Here is a 17,131-nt window from a genome sequence, read left to right as displayed (position 1 = left end):
CTTTATATCCTACTACCTTGCTGAATTCTCTTTGTTTTAGTTAATTTGTCATGGTTTCTATAAGACTCTTCAGGTGTGCGATGATATCACCTGGACATAGAGGTGGCTTTACATCTTCTTGTCCATTCTTAAAAATCTTATTGGTTTCTCTAGTCAACTGACTAGTGCTTGCTGTTGAAGACTGAACAGGAGCGATATAGTGGGCATACTTTTGTTATTCCTGACCTTATTGGAAAACCTCTGGTACTCCCCCACTAAATAAAGTATTTGCATGAGGAACTACTTATATAGCTCTTATCATGTTAATAATGCACCCCTGATTCCTATTTCTTCAGTTTTCTCTTTTTTAACATGAATGCCTATTGAAGTTTCCCAAAGATTGGTTTGGCATCTGTGATGATAGTCATATGATTATTGTTCAGTTGCTATTGTCACGTCTGACTCTTTGCAACCCAGGCTCCTCTGTCCTCCCCTATCTCCCAGAGTTTGCTCAGATTCATGTGTATTGAGTCAGTGATGCTGTCTAACCATCTCATTCTCTGCTGCTCCCTACTCGTTTCGACTTCAATCTCTCCCAACATCAGGGTCTTTGTCTTTAAATATGTTACCGTGGTGAATGATATGAATGAAATTCCTAATACAGAGCCAGCCTTGTATTAATGGAATAAGTCCCACTTTATCACAGTATCAGATCAGATCAGATCAGTCGCTCAGTCGTGTCCGACTCTTTGCGACCCCGTGAATCGAGGCACGCCAGGCCTCCCTGTCCATCACCAACTCCCGGAGTTCACCGAGACTCACGTCCATCGAGTCAGTGATGCCCTCCAGCCATCTCATCCTCTGTTGTCCCCTTCTCCTCCTGCCCCCAATCCCTCCCAGCACCAGAGTCTTTTCCAATGAGTCAACTCTTCGCATGAGGTGGCCAAAGTACTGGAGTTTCAGCTTTAGCATCATTCCTTCCAAAGAAATGCCAGGGCTGATCTCCTCCACAATGGACTGGTTGGATCTCCTTGCAGTCCAAGGGACTCTCAAGAGTCTTCTCCAACACCAGCGTTCAAAAGCATCAATTCTTCGGCGCCCAGCCTTCTTCACAGTCCAACTCTCACATCCATACATGACCACAGGAAAAACCATAGCCTTGACTAGAGGAACCTTTGTTGCCAAAGTAATGTCTCTGTACTACTTTCTAAATGTATTGTTGGATGTTTGCTAATACTCTATTTAGAGTTTTGGTATCTATGTTTATGTGTTAGTATCCTACTTGCTTCCTAAACGAAATTAGGGACGTTTCCTTGCTTTCAAATGTTCTTAAACAAGTCACAAAGCTTTGGGACTATTTGATCTTTGATGGTTTACTAGAATTCACCAATAAATACATCTGAGCAAGGTGCTTCTTGGGTGTAATTCTTGTAATAACTGTATTCATTTCTTCTGTGAAAATTGGCTCATTTAAACTTTCTAACACTAGATTTAAACTTTCGAAGCAAAGGAGAAAAGAAAAGATATAAGCGTCTGAATGCAGAGTTCCAAAGAAGAGCCAGAAGAGGTAAGAAAGCCTTCTTCAGTGATCAATGCAAAGAAATAGAGGAAAACAACAGAATGGGAAAGACTAGAGATCTCGTCAAGAAAATTAGAGGTACTAAGGGAACATCTCGTGCAAAGATGGGCTCGATAAAGGACAGAAATGGTATGGACCTAACAGAAGCAGAAGATACTAAGAAGAGATGGCAAGAATACACAGAAGAACTGTACAAGAAAGATCTTCACGAGCAAGATAATCACGACGGTGATTATCTAGGTGATAATCTAGGTGATATCTATCTAGGTGATAATCTAGGTGATCACTCACCTGGAGCCAGGTATCCTGGAATGTGAAATCAAGTGGGCCTTAGAAAGCATCACCAGGAACAAAGCTGGTGGGCGTGATGGAATTGCAGTTGAGCTATTTCAAATCCTGAAAGATGATGCTGTGGAAGTGCTGCACTCAATATGCCAGCAAATTTGGAAAACTCAGCAGTGGCCACAGGACTGGAAAAGGTCAGTTTTCATTCCAATCCCAAAGAAAGGCAACTCCAAAGAATGTTCAAACTACTGCATAACTGCACTCATCTCACACGCTAGTAAAGTAATGGTCAAAATTCTCCAAGCCAGGCTTCAGCAATACGTGAACCGTGAACTTCCAGATGTTCAAGCTGGTTTTAGAAAAGGCAGAGGAACCAGAGTCCAAATTGCCAACATCTGCTGGATCATGGAAAAAGCAAGAGAGTTCCAGGAAAACATCTATTTCTGCTTTATTGACTATGCCAAAGCCTTTGACTGTGTGGATCACAATCAACTGTGGAAAATTCTTCAAGAGATGGGAATACCAGACCACCTGACCTGCCTCTTGAGAAACCTGTATGCAGGTCAGAAAGCAGCAGTTAGAACTGGACATGGAACAACAGACTGTTTCCAAATAGGACAAGGAGTACGGCAAGGCTGTATATTGTCACCGTGCTTGTTCAACTTATATGCAGAGTACATCTTGAGAAACGCTGGGCTGGAGGAAGCACAAGCTGGAATCAAGATTACCGGGAGAAATATCAATAACGTCAGATATGCAGATGACACCACCCTTATGGCAGAAAGTGAAAAAGAACTAAAGAGCCTCTTGACGAAAGTGAAAGAGGAGAGCGAAAACGTTGGCTTAAAGAAAGCTCAACATTCAGAAAACGACGATCATGGCATCTGGTCTCATCCATGGCAAATAGATGGGGAAACAGTGGAAATAGTGGCTGACTTTGTTTTTCTGGGCTCCAAAATCACTGCAGATGGTGACTGCAGCCATGAAATTAAAAGACGCTGACTCCTTGGAAGGAAAGTTATGACCAACCCAGACAGCATATTGAAAAGCAGAGACATTAGTTTGTCAACAACGGTCCGTCTAGTCAAGGCTATGGTTTTTCCGGTGGTCATGTATGGATGTGAGATTTGGACTATAAAGAAAGCTAAGCACTGAAGAATTGATGCTTTTGAACCGTGGTGTTGGAGAAAACTCTTGAGAGTCCCTTGGACTTCAAGGAGATCCAACCAGTCCATCCTAAAGGAGGTCAGTCCTGGGTGTTCATTGGAACGACTGATGCTGAAGCCGAACGTCCAATACTTTGGCCACCTCATGCGAAGAGTTGACTCATTGGAAAAGACCCTGATGCTGGGAGGGATTGGGGGCAGGAGGAGAAGGGGACGACAGAGGATGAGATGGCTGGATGGCATCACTGACTCGGTGGACGTGAGTCTGAGTGAACTCCGGGAGTTGGTGATGGACAGGGAGGCCTGGCGTGCCTCGATTCACGGGGTCGCAAAGAGTCGGACACGACTGAGCGACTGATCTGATCTGATCTGAAGTGGTAAAGTCATGAAACCAGGGATCCAGTTTAAGATATTTAATGCCATTACCCCCATCTACTGAAAGATGGCATTATATGGCAAAACATTAAAACAGTCATGGATGGTTTACTTCTTTAGCGGCAATTAAAAGAGTATAAGAAAGAAATGTTGAGAAAAGAAAACAGAAAAACAGCAAACCTAAACTAAAGCAAAGTAGAAACAGCAACAAATCAGAGAAACGAAACATACTCAGAAAAAACTAGGATCAAATGCTAGGTGTCATGAAGAAAAGTAAGCCTTGGCTAATGAGGTGAGCAGAGAAGTGAACCTAGTAAGGATGGTGGTTATAGGAACATCTGTGGGCAAGTTGTTACAGGAAAATACATAATGGTGTGAAAACATGCTTGCTGAGTTAGAGTTAGGGTCAGAGGCACAAAAAATAGGCTAGTATGGCTGGAGAACAATTCATTGAACAAATGTTGAAGTATACATTATACCAAGCATTACTATAAGGATATGTTAATGAACAAATAAACAAAGATTCCCGCCCTCCAGGAATTTATATTTGTCCACCAGAAGGAGATGGCCAAATTAGAAAAAGAGCATATAAATAAAATGTATTGTATTCTGAAAAGTTTTAAACAACTGGGAAGAGAATAAGAAACCAACAGTGGAATCAGGATTTCAGGGAGAAAGTGAAAGTGAAAGTTGCTCAGTTGTGTGCGACTCTCCGTGACCCCATGGACTATACAGTCCATGGAATTCTCCAGGCCAGAATGCAGGAGTGGGCAGCCTTTCCCTTCTCGAGGGGATCCTCTTAACCCAGGGATCGAACCCAGGTCTCCCACATTGTTGGGCAGATTCTTTAGCGGCTGAGCCACAAGGAAAGCCCAAGAATACTGGAGTGGGTAGCCTATCCCTTCTCCAGTGGATCTTCCCAACCCAGGAATCGAACCAAGGTCTCCCACATTGCAGGCTGAGAAGGTTGGACACAAATACCCTGAATGCCCCTTGCTATTAAAGGGGCGGCAGTTTTCTCCTTCCCCAGAGAAGGGCATGGCCTCTCACTCCAGCTGTCTTGCCTGGAGAATCCCCTGGACAGAGGGACCTGATGGGCTTCACAGTTCATGGGGTCACAAAGAGTCGGACAAGACTGAAGCAACTTAGAATGCATGCAGTTTTCTCCTTTATGCTGCTTTTGTCAAATGTCAATGTCACCGCTATGCTGGCTTTACTGCACAGAGGCCAGAATACATTCTTCCCTATCTGGTGTGGACTCAACACCTTATGTACCGTAGGAGAGCCCTGTGGACACTAAAGTTTGATGGCTTTTTTCATCAAGTGCTAAGTCGCCCACCAGGCCCCTCGTCCATGGGATTCTCCAGGCAAGAATGCTGGACTGAAAAACAAACAAACAAAAAAGGATACTGGAGTGGGTTGCCGTGACCTCCTCCAGGGGATCGTCCTGACCCAGGGATCGAACCTGGACCCTGACATCTCCTGCATTGGCAGGCGGGTTCTTTACCACTAGCGCCACCCGAGAAGCCTCTTTTTCGATAAGGGGCCAATTGTTTTTAAGTTCAGTCTCTGTTGCAAAGCCCATCGATGTGGACATCAGTTCTCTGAGTTTGAGTCCTGGCCTGGCAGAAACCCTGGCCAGGCGGTATCTAGGCCACACAGAGAGACCTTGTGCCCAGCTTTCCACCCAAGGGGTTCTAGAGCCGAGGCGCTGGCGCCTGAGGGGAACCTTCTCACCCATAAGCCTCTCTGCTATGTGGGCGGGTCTAGAACTTGGCCCCGCCTCCCGGTACCTAGCTGATTGAGTGAGTGGGTGGCATGTGACGTGAGCTAGACCAATCCAAGTGCTCTTCTGGCGAGGACCCGTTAGGACGCCAGTAGCCTCCAGCGCTGCGGCTTGTTGGCAGCGGCCTGTGGAGAGGGAGGGACGCGCTGCCACTGCTCGGGTCTTGGACGTCTCGACTGTTTTCCGACTCTTCTTCCAGTCAGGTATCTCAACGGTATTCTTTCTACAAACTCTGTCTCTACTGATATAAATGAAATTACCTAGGACCAAAGTTTGGGGATTAATAAGAAAGGCAATGGATTGAATTGCTCGCCGGCCAACTCTCCTGTCCACCCTCTGAGTAACCCTCTTTCCTCACCTGTGATTAGCTTCAATTTTGTGGTTAATCATTTCTTGCCCTCTTTAAAATCCCTCGATCCAAAAAAATGAAATAAAATCCCTCGATCATGTTGCGCTCCTCTAAAAAAATCATATTTGTTTGCATCTAATTATTTTTGTGGTTCGTATTGATAATGCCCAGAAATCGAACCCAGGTCTCCTTGATTGTAGGCAGATTCTTTACCGTCTGAGCCAGCAGGAGCAGATAAATATTCATCTACACCTTGGAAATGGTTGCACTTTCCTTTATATTAATGGGCCCTCTAGACAGGACATGACAATCCACTCCAGTATTCTTGCCGGGAGAATCCCATGGACAGAGGAGCCTGGCAGGCTACAGTCCATGGAAGCACAAAGAGTCAGACATGACTGAGAAACTAACACTCTCACTTTCAAACCACTTTGAAATAGTTTTTTAATGGATCACGAGACACGAACATTTATCCATCTTTATATCCAGCCTCCTAACCGTATTTCAATTGGTTAAACTAAAATTACCGTACTAAAAGGTAAGATTTATAGTATAACCGTGGGGCTTCCCCTGTGGCTCAGCTGGTAAAGGCCCCACCTGCCAATGCAGGAAGCCTAAGAGACTTGAGTTTGATCCCTGGGTCAGGAAGATCCCGTGGAGGAGGACATGGAAACCCACTCCAGCATTCTTCCCTGGACAATGCCCTGGACAGAGGGACCTGATGGGCTACAGTTCATGGGGTCACAAAGAGTCGGACAAGACTGAAGCAACTTAGAATGCATGCAGTTTTCTCCTTTATGCTGCTTTTGTCAAATGTCAACGTCACTGCTTTGCTGGCTTTACTGCACAGAGGCCAGAATACTTTCTTCCCTATCTGGTGTGGACTCAACACCTTATGTACCGTAGGAGAGCCCTGTGGACACTAAAGTTTGATGGCTTTTTTCATCAAGTGCTAAGTCGCCCACCAGGCCCCTCGTCCATGGGATTCTCCAGGCAAGAATGCTGGACTGAAAAACAAACAAACAAAAAGGATACTGGAGTGGGTTGCCGTGACCTCCTCCAGGGGATCGTCCTGACCCAGGGATCGAACCTGGACCCTGACATCTCCTGCATTGGCAGGCGGGTTCTTTACCACTAGCGCCACCCGAGAAGCCTCTTTTTCGATAAGGGGCCAATTGTTTTTAAGTTCAGTCTCTGTTGCAAAGCCCATCGATGTGGACATCAGTTCTCTGAGTTTGAGTCCTGGCCTGGCAGAAACCCTGACCAGGCGGTATCTAGGCCACACAGAGAGACCTTGTGCCCAGCTTTCCACCCAAGGGGTTCTAGAGCCGAGGCGCTGGCGCCTGAGGGGAACCTTCTCACCCATAAGCCTCTCTGCTATGTGGGCGGGTCTAGAACTTGGCCCCGCCTCCCGGTACCTAGCTGATTGAGTGAGTGGGTGGCATGTGACGTGAGCTAGACCAATCCAAGTGCTCTTCTGGCGAGGACCCGTTAGGACGCCAGTAGCCTCCAGCGCTGCGGCTTGTTGGCAGCGGCCTGTGGAGAGGGAGGGACGCGCTGCCACTGCTCGGGTCTTGGACGTCTCGACTGTTTTCCGACTCTTCTTCCAGTCAGGTATCTCAACGGTATTCTTTCTACAAACTCTGTCTCTACTGATATAAATGAAATTACCTAGGACCAAAGTTTGGGGATTAATAAGAAAGGCAATGGATTGAATTGCTCGCCGGCCAACTCTCCTGTCCACCCTCTGAGTAACCCTCTTCCCTCACCTGTGATTAGCTTCAATTTTGTGGTTAATCATTTCTTGCTCTCTTTAAAATCCCTCGATCCAATAAAATAAAATAAAATCCCTCGATCGTGTTGCGCTCCTCTAAAAAAATCGTATTTGTTTGCATCTAATTATTTTTGTGGTTCGTATTGATAATGCCCAGAAATCGAACCCAGGTCTCCTTGATTGTAGGCAGATTCTTTACCGTCTGAGCCAGCAGGAGCAGATAAATATTCATCTACACCTTGGAAATGGTTGCACTTTCCTTTATATTAATGGGCCCTCTAGACAGGACATGACAATCCACTCCAGTATTCTTGCCGGGAGAATCCCATGGACAGAGGAGCCTGGCAGGCTACAGTCCATGGAAGCACAAAGAGTCAGACATGACTGAGAAACTAACACTCTCACTTTCAAACCACTTTGAAATAGTTTTTTAATGGATCACGAGGCACGGACATTTATCCATCTTTATATCCATCCTCCTGACCGTATTTCAATTGGTTGAACTATTACTAAAAGGTAAGATTTATAGTACAACCGTGGGGCTTCCCCTGTGGCTCAGCTGGTAAAGGCCCCACCTGCCAGCGCAGGAAACCTAAGAGACTTGGGTTTGATCCCTGGGTCAGGAAGATCCCGTGGAGGAGGACATGGAAACCCACTCCAGCATTCTTCCCTGGAGAATCCAGTGGACAGAAGAACCTGGTAGCTTACAGTCCATAGGGTGGCAAAGAGTCGGACCATACTGAAGCAATTTATCACACAGATATCGTTATGTTTCCTTTTAGCAGTGAGTGAATCTTTCAAAAAATGTTTTTTTGAAGTAACTTTAGACCTAACAAAAGTTTGCAAAAAACAGTATAGAAAACCTTCATCCAGATTTCCCTAATGTTAACATCTTCCATAGGCATATAAAAATTATGAAAATTGAAAATTAATATTGATGCAGTACTATTAACTAATTTACATACTTTATTTGAATTCTATCATTTATCCCGGTAATCTCCTTTTTCTGTCCCAGCATCCCATTCCGGATACCACATTTGGCCATCATTTCTCTTTAGTCTCCCCCACGCTGAGAATTCCTCAAGCTTTCTGGGTCTTTCCCAACGGTGACAGTTTTGGAGATACTGCTCAGGTATTTTATACAATGTCTGTCAGTTTGGGTTTGTCTGGTGTTTTCTTAGGATTAGATGAAAGTTACACATTTTTGGCAATAATACCTGTTTTATTTCCTCTCCTTCGTTCTAATGGTGATGGAGTGATTTCTACCATAGGGATCTGGGGGTGGCTGCTGAACATACACACCTGACACTGGACAGGTGCTACCCACAGCAGCTTCTCAGTACTGTTCACTCACTGCCTGAGGGAAGAGGATACTACTGGCTAGGTCGAGCCTCAGGGGAGTCATGCTCCGGAAGAGAATGAACAAGCAGGGCTGTGGGAGGTTACCTGTGGTAACAAGAGATGGTGGTGACCCTTGGTTCTCAAGGAAGGATGTGATTAGCTTGTTTGAATACTTCTGTGGACTGGTGGGGAACCAAAACCTGATAGGGGCAAGCAGACCCTGTCGCCGGTTCCTATGATAAGGCTGCTCCTGGGCTAGGGGAATTCTTGCTCGGAGCCAAAAAGAGGGATAGGATTCTTCTCAGACTTTTATTCACTGCTTTTAAAATTCATCTGTTGATTTGGCCTACAACAAATATGACTAAAAGGTGACTTTCTGTTTCCTTATTCCTACCATATTTGTTCGTTGGAATTCTGTAGAGCTGTCTTTTCTCCCTCATATTTTTATAAATTTTCAAATTACAAAATTTTATAGAATGCATTTCTAATTACCAAATCAAATAAGTAATCAAATTCTTTATGTCAATATTGAGTTGTGAATAACTTTGTTATATTCTGACTTATAATCAAATTATATCCTTATTTAGTTTCTTGCATTTTTCCAGCTTTGGTGATTAGGAACTCCTTCTTGTGGGCTGTGTGTTCTTTGAGCATGACATGGTTCTTTTCTGTGTACTTCCTTGCTGGCATTATAAGGTATTCCTGTTCATCTTGTGTTTCTTCCCACCATGACCCTGAAATCAGAACACTTCTGCCAAAACCCATGTTTCCTTTCGTTGGAAAATGACATTTAGTAACTGATATCTCCCTGCATGTTCATTGCTGCTACTGGGGTTTCCTTGCAGCTAGGTCTTCCTTTTCCATTGGTAAATGAAGGAAATATATTGTCTGTATATACTTATGCTCCCAGATACATTGGAATTTCTCTAGATATTTCTGTAGATAGTGAAAGCCAGGAGCTCACACTGGTACTTCTTTTTTTTAAATTAATTAATTAATTAATTTTAACTGGAGGATAATGAGTTTACAATATTGTGATGGTTTATGCGATACATCAACCATCCACTCTAGTCTTTTTTGTAACCTCTTTGTCTCACCTGGCTCTCCTTATCTTCAGTATCTACTTATTTGTTCACACCTGATTATACATGATGTAGTTACAGAAATGCTACCAAATGGTTAGATAGTATGACCGACCTAATGGACATGAATTTGAGCAAACTCTAGGAGATAGTGAAGGATGGGGAGACCTGGTGTGCTACAGAGACAGGGATCGCAAAAAGTCGGGTACAACTTAATGACTGAACACAAAACACGCACCTGTTGGAAGCAGTTCTGATGACTTGTGTTTGTGTACACTTGTTTATATCTTAAGCCTCAAAGGATGCAATCAAAGTACTGTTTGCCCAAGTTGCTTAGCTTAGCTATTTTCCTCCTCACTCCTTCTCTTGTGGTTAAGACATTCATTTGTAGTATATTTAGGCTAATTTGTTGGTGTTTCTAATTTGAGTTTGCCCTCTCCCCCCATATCCTAGTTCATTTTAATGTTTCACTTAATCTTGGGGTATGTGAAACACTACTGTGATTCAGACTCAGGGCTACATAAACACACATACTGTAGGAGTATGATTCTTTCCCCATGTCTTCCACCCCCTTCGCATTCCCCATTTCTTTTCCACAATCCCCCTGTAGATAACCAATCTGGTTATCTGGTTGAATCTTTCCTGTATGTACTCTACACGAATGAATAGATACATATGGGTTTTCTTATGTTCCATTGATTATTAAATGAAAGATAGCATTTTCTAAAGCTTCTTTGCACTTTTCCTTTTTCAATAAACAGCATTTCATTAAAAAAAAAAAAAACTCCTTATTCTGTACTCCTTCATTCTTTTTTATAGCTACATTAGATTACACTGGCTTCTATAGGGGCATTTCCGGAGAAGGCAATGGCAACCCACTCCAGCACTCTTGTCTGGCAAATCCCATGGACCGAGGAGCCTGGTGGGCTGCGGTCCCTGGGGTCCCTAGCAGTCGGACACGGCTGAGTGACTTCACTTTCACTTTTCACTGTCATGCCTTGTAGAAGGAAATGGCAACCCACTCCAGTGTTCTTGCCTGGAGAATCCCAGGGACCGGGGACCCTGGTGGGCTGCCGTCTTTGGGGTCCCACAGAGTCGGACACGACTGAAGCGACTTAGCAGCAGCAGCAGCAGCAGCAGCATAGGGGCATTTCAGTTGTTTTCAACATTTCGTAATGATTAATACAAACAATGCTGCAGTGAATAACCCTGTGTACACGCATTTTTGTGTTGGTGGTAATGTCTCTTCCAGTTTCATTTCCAGCAATAGGATTGTTGGCCCAAATGTTAAATGCATCTGTAGTTATGTTGTGTTATGGCTGAGCCACTTTCACCTTCACTTCAGTTCAGTTCAGTCGCTCAGTCGTGTCCAGCTCTTTGCGACCCCATGAGCCGCAGCACGCCAGGCCTCCCTGTCCATCACCAACTCCCGGAGTTCACTCAGACTCACGTCCATCGAGTCAGAGATGCCATCCAGCCATCTCATCCTCTGTCGTCCCCTTCTCCTCCTGCCCCCAATCCCTCCCAGCATCAGAGTCTTTTCCAATGAGTCCACTCTTCGCAACTTGCCATACATTAAAAAAAAATCTTTTTAGTCACATAGAATGTTCTTTTCTTTAATCACCTCTGGAAGTTTCAGTCACAGTTAGAAAGCCTTTCCCAATGCTGATATTGAAGAAAAATTCTGCCATATTTTCTTCAAGATTTTGTTATGGTTGCATTTTTTTGTTTAGATTCCTAAACCCATTTACAGTTTATTTTTGTGGATGGTATGTCATGGATCTGCACTGATTTTTTTTTTTAATGTCTCAATTGTTCCAGCCTCATTTATTGAATGTTCATCTTTGCCTCAGTGATTTTACATGCCTTTGGATCATATACTAAAATCCCCAACTATAATTGGTGTTATTCTGAGATTTTTATTCTATGCCACTGGCCTATTAGTCTATTCCTGTACTGGTACCCAAGTGGTATAAATTCAGAGCTTTATAGTGTGCTTTTATGTCTGATATGATTACTATTCACTCATGCTGCTGCTGCTGCTGCTAAGTGGCTTCAGTCGTGTCCGACTCCGTGTGACCCCATGGACTGCAGCCCACCAGGCTTCTCCGTCCATGGGATTGTCCAGGCAAGGAACACTGGAGTGGGTTGCCATTTCCTTCTCCAATGCATGAAAGTGGAAAGTGAAAGTGAAGTTGCTCAGTCCTGTCTTGACTCTTAGCGACCCCATGGACTGCAGCCTACCAGGATGCCTACCATCCCTGGGATTTTCCGGGCAACAGTACTGGAGTGGGGTGCCATTGCCTTCTCCCTATTCACTCATAGGTTTTCCTTTTTTACTTGTATCCTGGCTATTCTTGCACGTTTGTTTTTTTTTTTTTAAATATGAACTAAATTATCCATTGGTCTAACTCCATGCCAAATGTTCGCCGATATTTTGACATTATATTCAATGTATACATAACTTTAGAGGGAATCAATATCTTTTTAGTGCTGAGTTATTCTATCTAAGGTCTTTGAAAATCTTCCTACTTATTCAAGTTTCCTTCTATGTTGTTCAAGAGTGTTTACAAATTATCCTTGTATAGATGCTCTCATTAAGTTTATTTTCTATACGCTTACTCTTTGTTATTGCCATTGTATATGGGATTTTCTCTCCTAAACATGTCCTCCAGCTGTGTGTGTGTGTGTGTGTGTGTGTGTGTGTATGTAAAACAAAGACTAATAATATTTGTATGTAACTTTATATCCTACTACCTTGCTGAATTCTCTTTGTTTTAGTTAATTTGTCATGGTTTCTATAAGACTCTTCAGGTGTGCGATGATATCACCTGGACATAGAGGTGGCTTTACATCTTCTTGTCCATTCTTAAAAAATCTTATTGGTTTTCTCTAGTCAACTGACTAGTGCTTGCTGTTGAAGACTGAACAGGAGCGATATAGTGGGGCATACTTTTGTTATTCCTGACCTTATTGGAAAACCCTCTGGTTACTCCCCACTAAATAAAGTATTTGCATGAGGAACTACTTATATAGCTCTTATCATGTTAATAATGCACCCCTGATTCCTATTTCTTCAGTTTTCTCTTTTTTAACATGAATGCCTATTGAAGTTTCCCAAAGATTGGTTTGGCATCTGTGATGATAGTCATATGATTATTGTTCAGTTGCTATTGTCACGTCTGACTCTTTTGCAACCCAGGCTCCTCTGTCCTCCCCCCTATCTCCCAGAGTTTTGCTCAGATTCATTGTGTATTGGAGTCAGTGATGCTGTCTAACCATCTCATTCTCTGCTCTGCTCCCTACTCGTTTCGACTTCAATCTCTCCCAACATCAGGGTCTTTGTCTTTAAATATGTTACCGTGGTGAAATTGATATGAATGAAATTCCTAATACAGAGCCAGCCTGTATTAATGGAATAAGTCCCACTTTATCACAGTATCAGATCAGATCAGATCAGTCGCTCAGTCCGTGTCCGCTCTTTGCGACCCCGTGAATCGAGGCACGCCAGGCCTCCCTGTCCATTCACCAACTCCCGGAGTTCACCGAGACTCACGTCCATCGAGTCAGTGATGCCCTCCAGCCATCTCATCCTCTGTTGTCCCCTTCTCCTCCTGCCCCCAATCCCTCCAGCACCAGAGTCTTTCCAATGAGTCAACTCTTCGCCAATGAGGTGGCCAAAGTACTGGAGTTCAGCTTTAGCATGCATTCCTTCCAAAGAAATGCCAGGGCTGATCTCCTCCACAATGGACTGGTTGGATCTCCTTGGCAGTCCAAGGGAACTCTCAAGAGTCTTCTCCACACCAGGCGTTCCCCCAAAAAGCATCAATTCTTACGGACGGCCCAGCCTTTCTTCACAGTCCAACTCTCACATCCATACATGACCACAGGAAAAAACCATAGCCTTGACTAGAGGAACCTTTGTGCCAAAAGTAATGTCTCTGTACTACTTTCTAAATGTATTGTTGGATGTTTGCTAATACTCTATTTAGAGTTTTGGTATCTATGTTTATGTGTTAGTATCCTACTTGCTTCCTAAACGAAATTAGGGACGTTTCCTTGCTTTCAAATGTTCTTAAACAAGTCACAAAGCTTTGGGACTATTTGATCTTTGATGGTTTACTAGAATTCACCAATAAATACATCTGAGCAAGGTGCTTCTTGGGTGTAATTCTTGTAATAACTGTATTCATTTCTTCTGTGAAAATTGGCTCATTTAAACTTTCTAACACTAGATTTAAACTTTCGAAGCAAAGGAGAAAAGAAAAGATATAAGCGTCTGAATGCAGAGTTCCAAAGAAGAGCCAGAAGAGGTAAGAAAGCCTTCTTCAGTGATCAATGCAAAGAAATAGGGAGAAAACAACAGAATGGGAAAGACTAGAGATCTCGTCAAGAAAAATTAGAGGTACTAAGGACATCTCGTGCAAAGATGGGCTCGATAAGGACAGAAATGGTATGGACCTAACAGAAGCGAAGATACTAGAAGAGATGGCCAAGAATACACAGAAGAATGTACAAGAAAGATCTTCACGAGCAAGATAATCACGACGGTGATTATCTAGGTGATAATCTAGGTGATATCCTATCTAGGTGATAATCTAGGTGATCACTCACCTGAGCCAGTTATCTGGAATGTGAAATCAAGTGGGCCTTAGAAAGCAATCACAGGAACAAAGCTGGTGGGCGTGATGGAATTGCAGTTGAGCTATTTCAAATCCTGAAAGACTGATGCTGTGAAGTGCTGCACTCAATATGCCAGCAAATTTGGAAAAACTCAGCAGTGGCCACAGGACTGGGAAAAAGGTCAGTTTTCATTCCAATCCCAAAGAAAGGCAACTCCAAAGAATGGTCAAACTACTGCATAACTGCACTCATCTCACACGCTAGTAAAGTAATGGTCAAAATTCTCCAAGCCAGGCTTCAGCAATACGTGAACCGTGAACTTCCAGATGTTCAAGCTGGTTTTAGAAAAGGCAGAGGAACCAGAGTCCAAATTGCCAACATCTGCTGGATCATGGAAAAAGCAAGAGAGTTCCAGGGAAAACATCTATTTCTGCTTTATTGACTATGCCAAAGCCTTTGACTGTGTGGATCACAATCAACTGTGGAAAATTCTTCAAGAGATGGGAATACCAGACCACCTGACCTGCCTCTTGAGAAACCTGTATGCAGGTCAGAAAGCAGCAGTTAGAACTGGACATGGAACAACAGACTGTTTCCAAATAGGACAAGGAGTACGGCAAGGCTGTATATTGTCACCGTGCTTGTTCAACTTATATGCAGAGTACATCTTGAGAAACGCTGGGCTGGAGGAAGCACAAGCTGGAATCAAGATTACCGGGAGAAATATCAATAACGTCAGATATGCAGATGACACCACCCTTATGGCAGAAAGTGAAAAAGAACTAAAGAGCCTCTTGACGAAAGTGAAAGAGGAGAGCGAAAACGTTGGCTTAAAGAAAGCTCAACATTCAGAAAACGACGATCATGGCATCTGGTCTCATCCATGGCAAATAGATGGGGAAACAGTGGAAATAGTGGCTGACTTTGTTTTTCTGGGCTCCAAAATCACTGCAGATGGTGACTGCAGCCATGAAATTAAAAGACGCTGACTCCTTGGAAGGAAAGTTATGACCAACCCAGACAGCATATTGAAAAGCAGAGACATTAGTTTGTCAACAACGGTCCGTCTAGTCAAGGCTATGGTTTTTCCGGTGGTCATGTATGGATGTGAGATTTGGACTATAAAGAAAGCTAAGCACTGAAGAATTGATGCTTTTGAACCGTGGTGTTGGAGAAAACTCTTGAGAGTCCCTTGGACTTCAAGGAGATCCAACCAGTCCATCCTAAAGGAGGTCAGTCCTGGGTGTTCATTGGAACGACTGATGCTGAAGCCGAACGTCCAATACTTTGGCCACCTCATGCGAAGAGTTGACTCATTGGAAAAGACCCTGATGCTGGGAGGGATTGGGGGCAGGAGGAGAAGGGGACGACAGAGGATGAGATGGCTGGATGGCATCACTGACTCGGTGGACGTGAGTCTGAGTGAACTCCGGGAGTGGTGATGGACAGGGAGGCCTGGCGTGCCTCGATTCACGGGGCGTCGCAAAGAGTCGGACACGACTGAGCGACTGATCTGATCTGATCTGAAGTGGTAAAGTCATGAAACCAGGGATCCAGTTTAAGATATTTAATGCCATTACCCCCATCTACTGAAAGATGGCATTATATGGCAAAACATTAAAACAGTCATGGATGGTTTACTTCTTTAGCGGCAATTAAAAGAGTATAAGAAAGAAATGTTGAGAAAAGAAAACAGAAAAACAGCAAACCTAAACTAAAGCAAAGTAGAAACAGCAACAAATCAGAGAAACGAAACATACTCAGAAAAAACTAGGATCAAATGCTAGGTGTCATGAAGAAAAGTAAGCCTTGGCTAATGAGGTGAGCAGAGAAGTGAACCTAGTAAGGATGGTGGTTATAGGAACATCTGTGGGCAAGTTGTTACAGGAAAATACATAATGGTGTGAAAACATGCTTGCTGAGTTAGAGTTAGGGTCAGAGGCACAAAAAATAGGCTAGTATGGCTGGAGAACAATTCATTGAACAAATGTTGAAGTATACATTATACCAAGCATTACTATAAGGATATGTTAATGAACAAATAAACAAAGATTCCCGCCCTCCAGGAATTTATATTTGTCCACCAGAAGGAGATGGCCAAATTAGAAAAAGAGCATATAAATAAAATGTATTGTATTCTGAAAAGTTTTAAACAACTGGGAAGAGAATAAGAAACCAACAGTGGAATCAGGATTTCAGGGAGAAAGTGAAAGTGAAAGTTGCTCAGTTGTGTGCGACTCTCCGTGACCCCATGGACTATACAGTCCATGGAATTCTCCAGGCCAGAATGCAGGAGTGGGCAGCCTTTCCCTTCTCGAGGGGATCCTCTTAACCCAGGGATCGAACCCAGGTCTCCCACATTGTTGGGCAGATTCTTTAGCGGCTGAGCCACAAGGAAAGCCCAAGAATACTGGAGTGGGTAGCCTATCCCTTCTCCAGTGGATCTTCCCAACCCAGGAATCGAACCAAGGTCTCCCACATTGCAGGCTGAGAAGGTTGGACACAAATACCCTGAATGCCCCTTGCTATTAAAGGGGCGGCAGTTTTCTCCTTCCCCAGAGAAGGGCATGGCCTCTCACTCCAGCTGTCTTGCCTGGAGAATCCCCTGGACAGAGGGACCTGATGGGCTTCACAGTTCATGGGGTCACAAAGAGTCGGACAAGACTGAAGCAACTTAGAATGCATGCAGTTTTCTCCTTTATGCTGCTTTTGTCAAATGTCAATGTCACCGCTATGCTGGCTTTACTGCACAGAGGCCAGAATACATTCTTCCCTATCTGGTGTGGACTCAA

At 43.8% G+C, this 17,131-nt stretch overlaps 1 protein-coding gene across 3 annotated transcripts in view; it reads left to right on the top strand.

Annotated features, from left to right (window-relative positions):
* Positions 1-17,131, top strand: part of LOC112445115 (melanoma antigen preferentially expressed in tumors-like) — a 40,455-nt gene that overhangs the window by 7,529 nt on the left and 15,795 nt on the right. The window contains exons 1-2 of one of the 3 annotated variants that reach the window (XM_059883588.1): positions 4,929-7,133; positions 8,309-8,425. The gene's annotated coding sequence lies outside the window, so the exon portion shown is untranslated. Of the gene's footprint in view, positions 1-4,928; positions 8,426-17,131 lie in introns of those variants that run through there. The other 2 variants (XM_059883589.1, XM_059883590.1) reach the window with 2 other exon arrangements.

This window comes from Bos taurus, chromosome X, assembly GCF_002263795.3.
Source record: "Bos taurus isolate L1 Dominette 01449 registration number 42190680 breed Hereford chromosome X, ARS-UCD2.0, whole genome shotgun sequence".
Classification (NCBI taxonomy): Eukaryota; Metazoa; Chordata; class Mammalia; order Artiodactyla; family Bovidae; genus Bos; species Bos taurus.
This window is presented reverse-complemented; position numbering and strand designations above follow the sequence as displayed.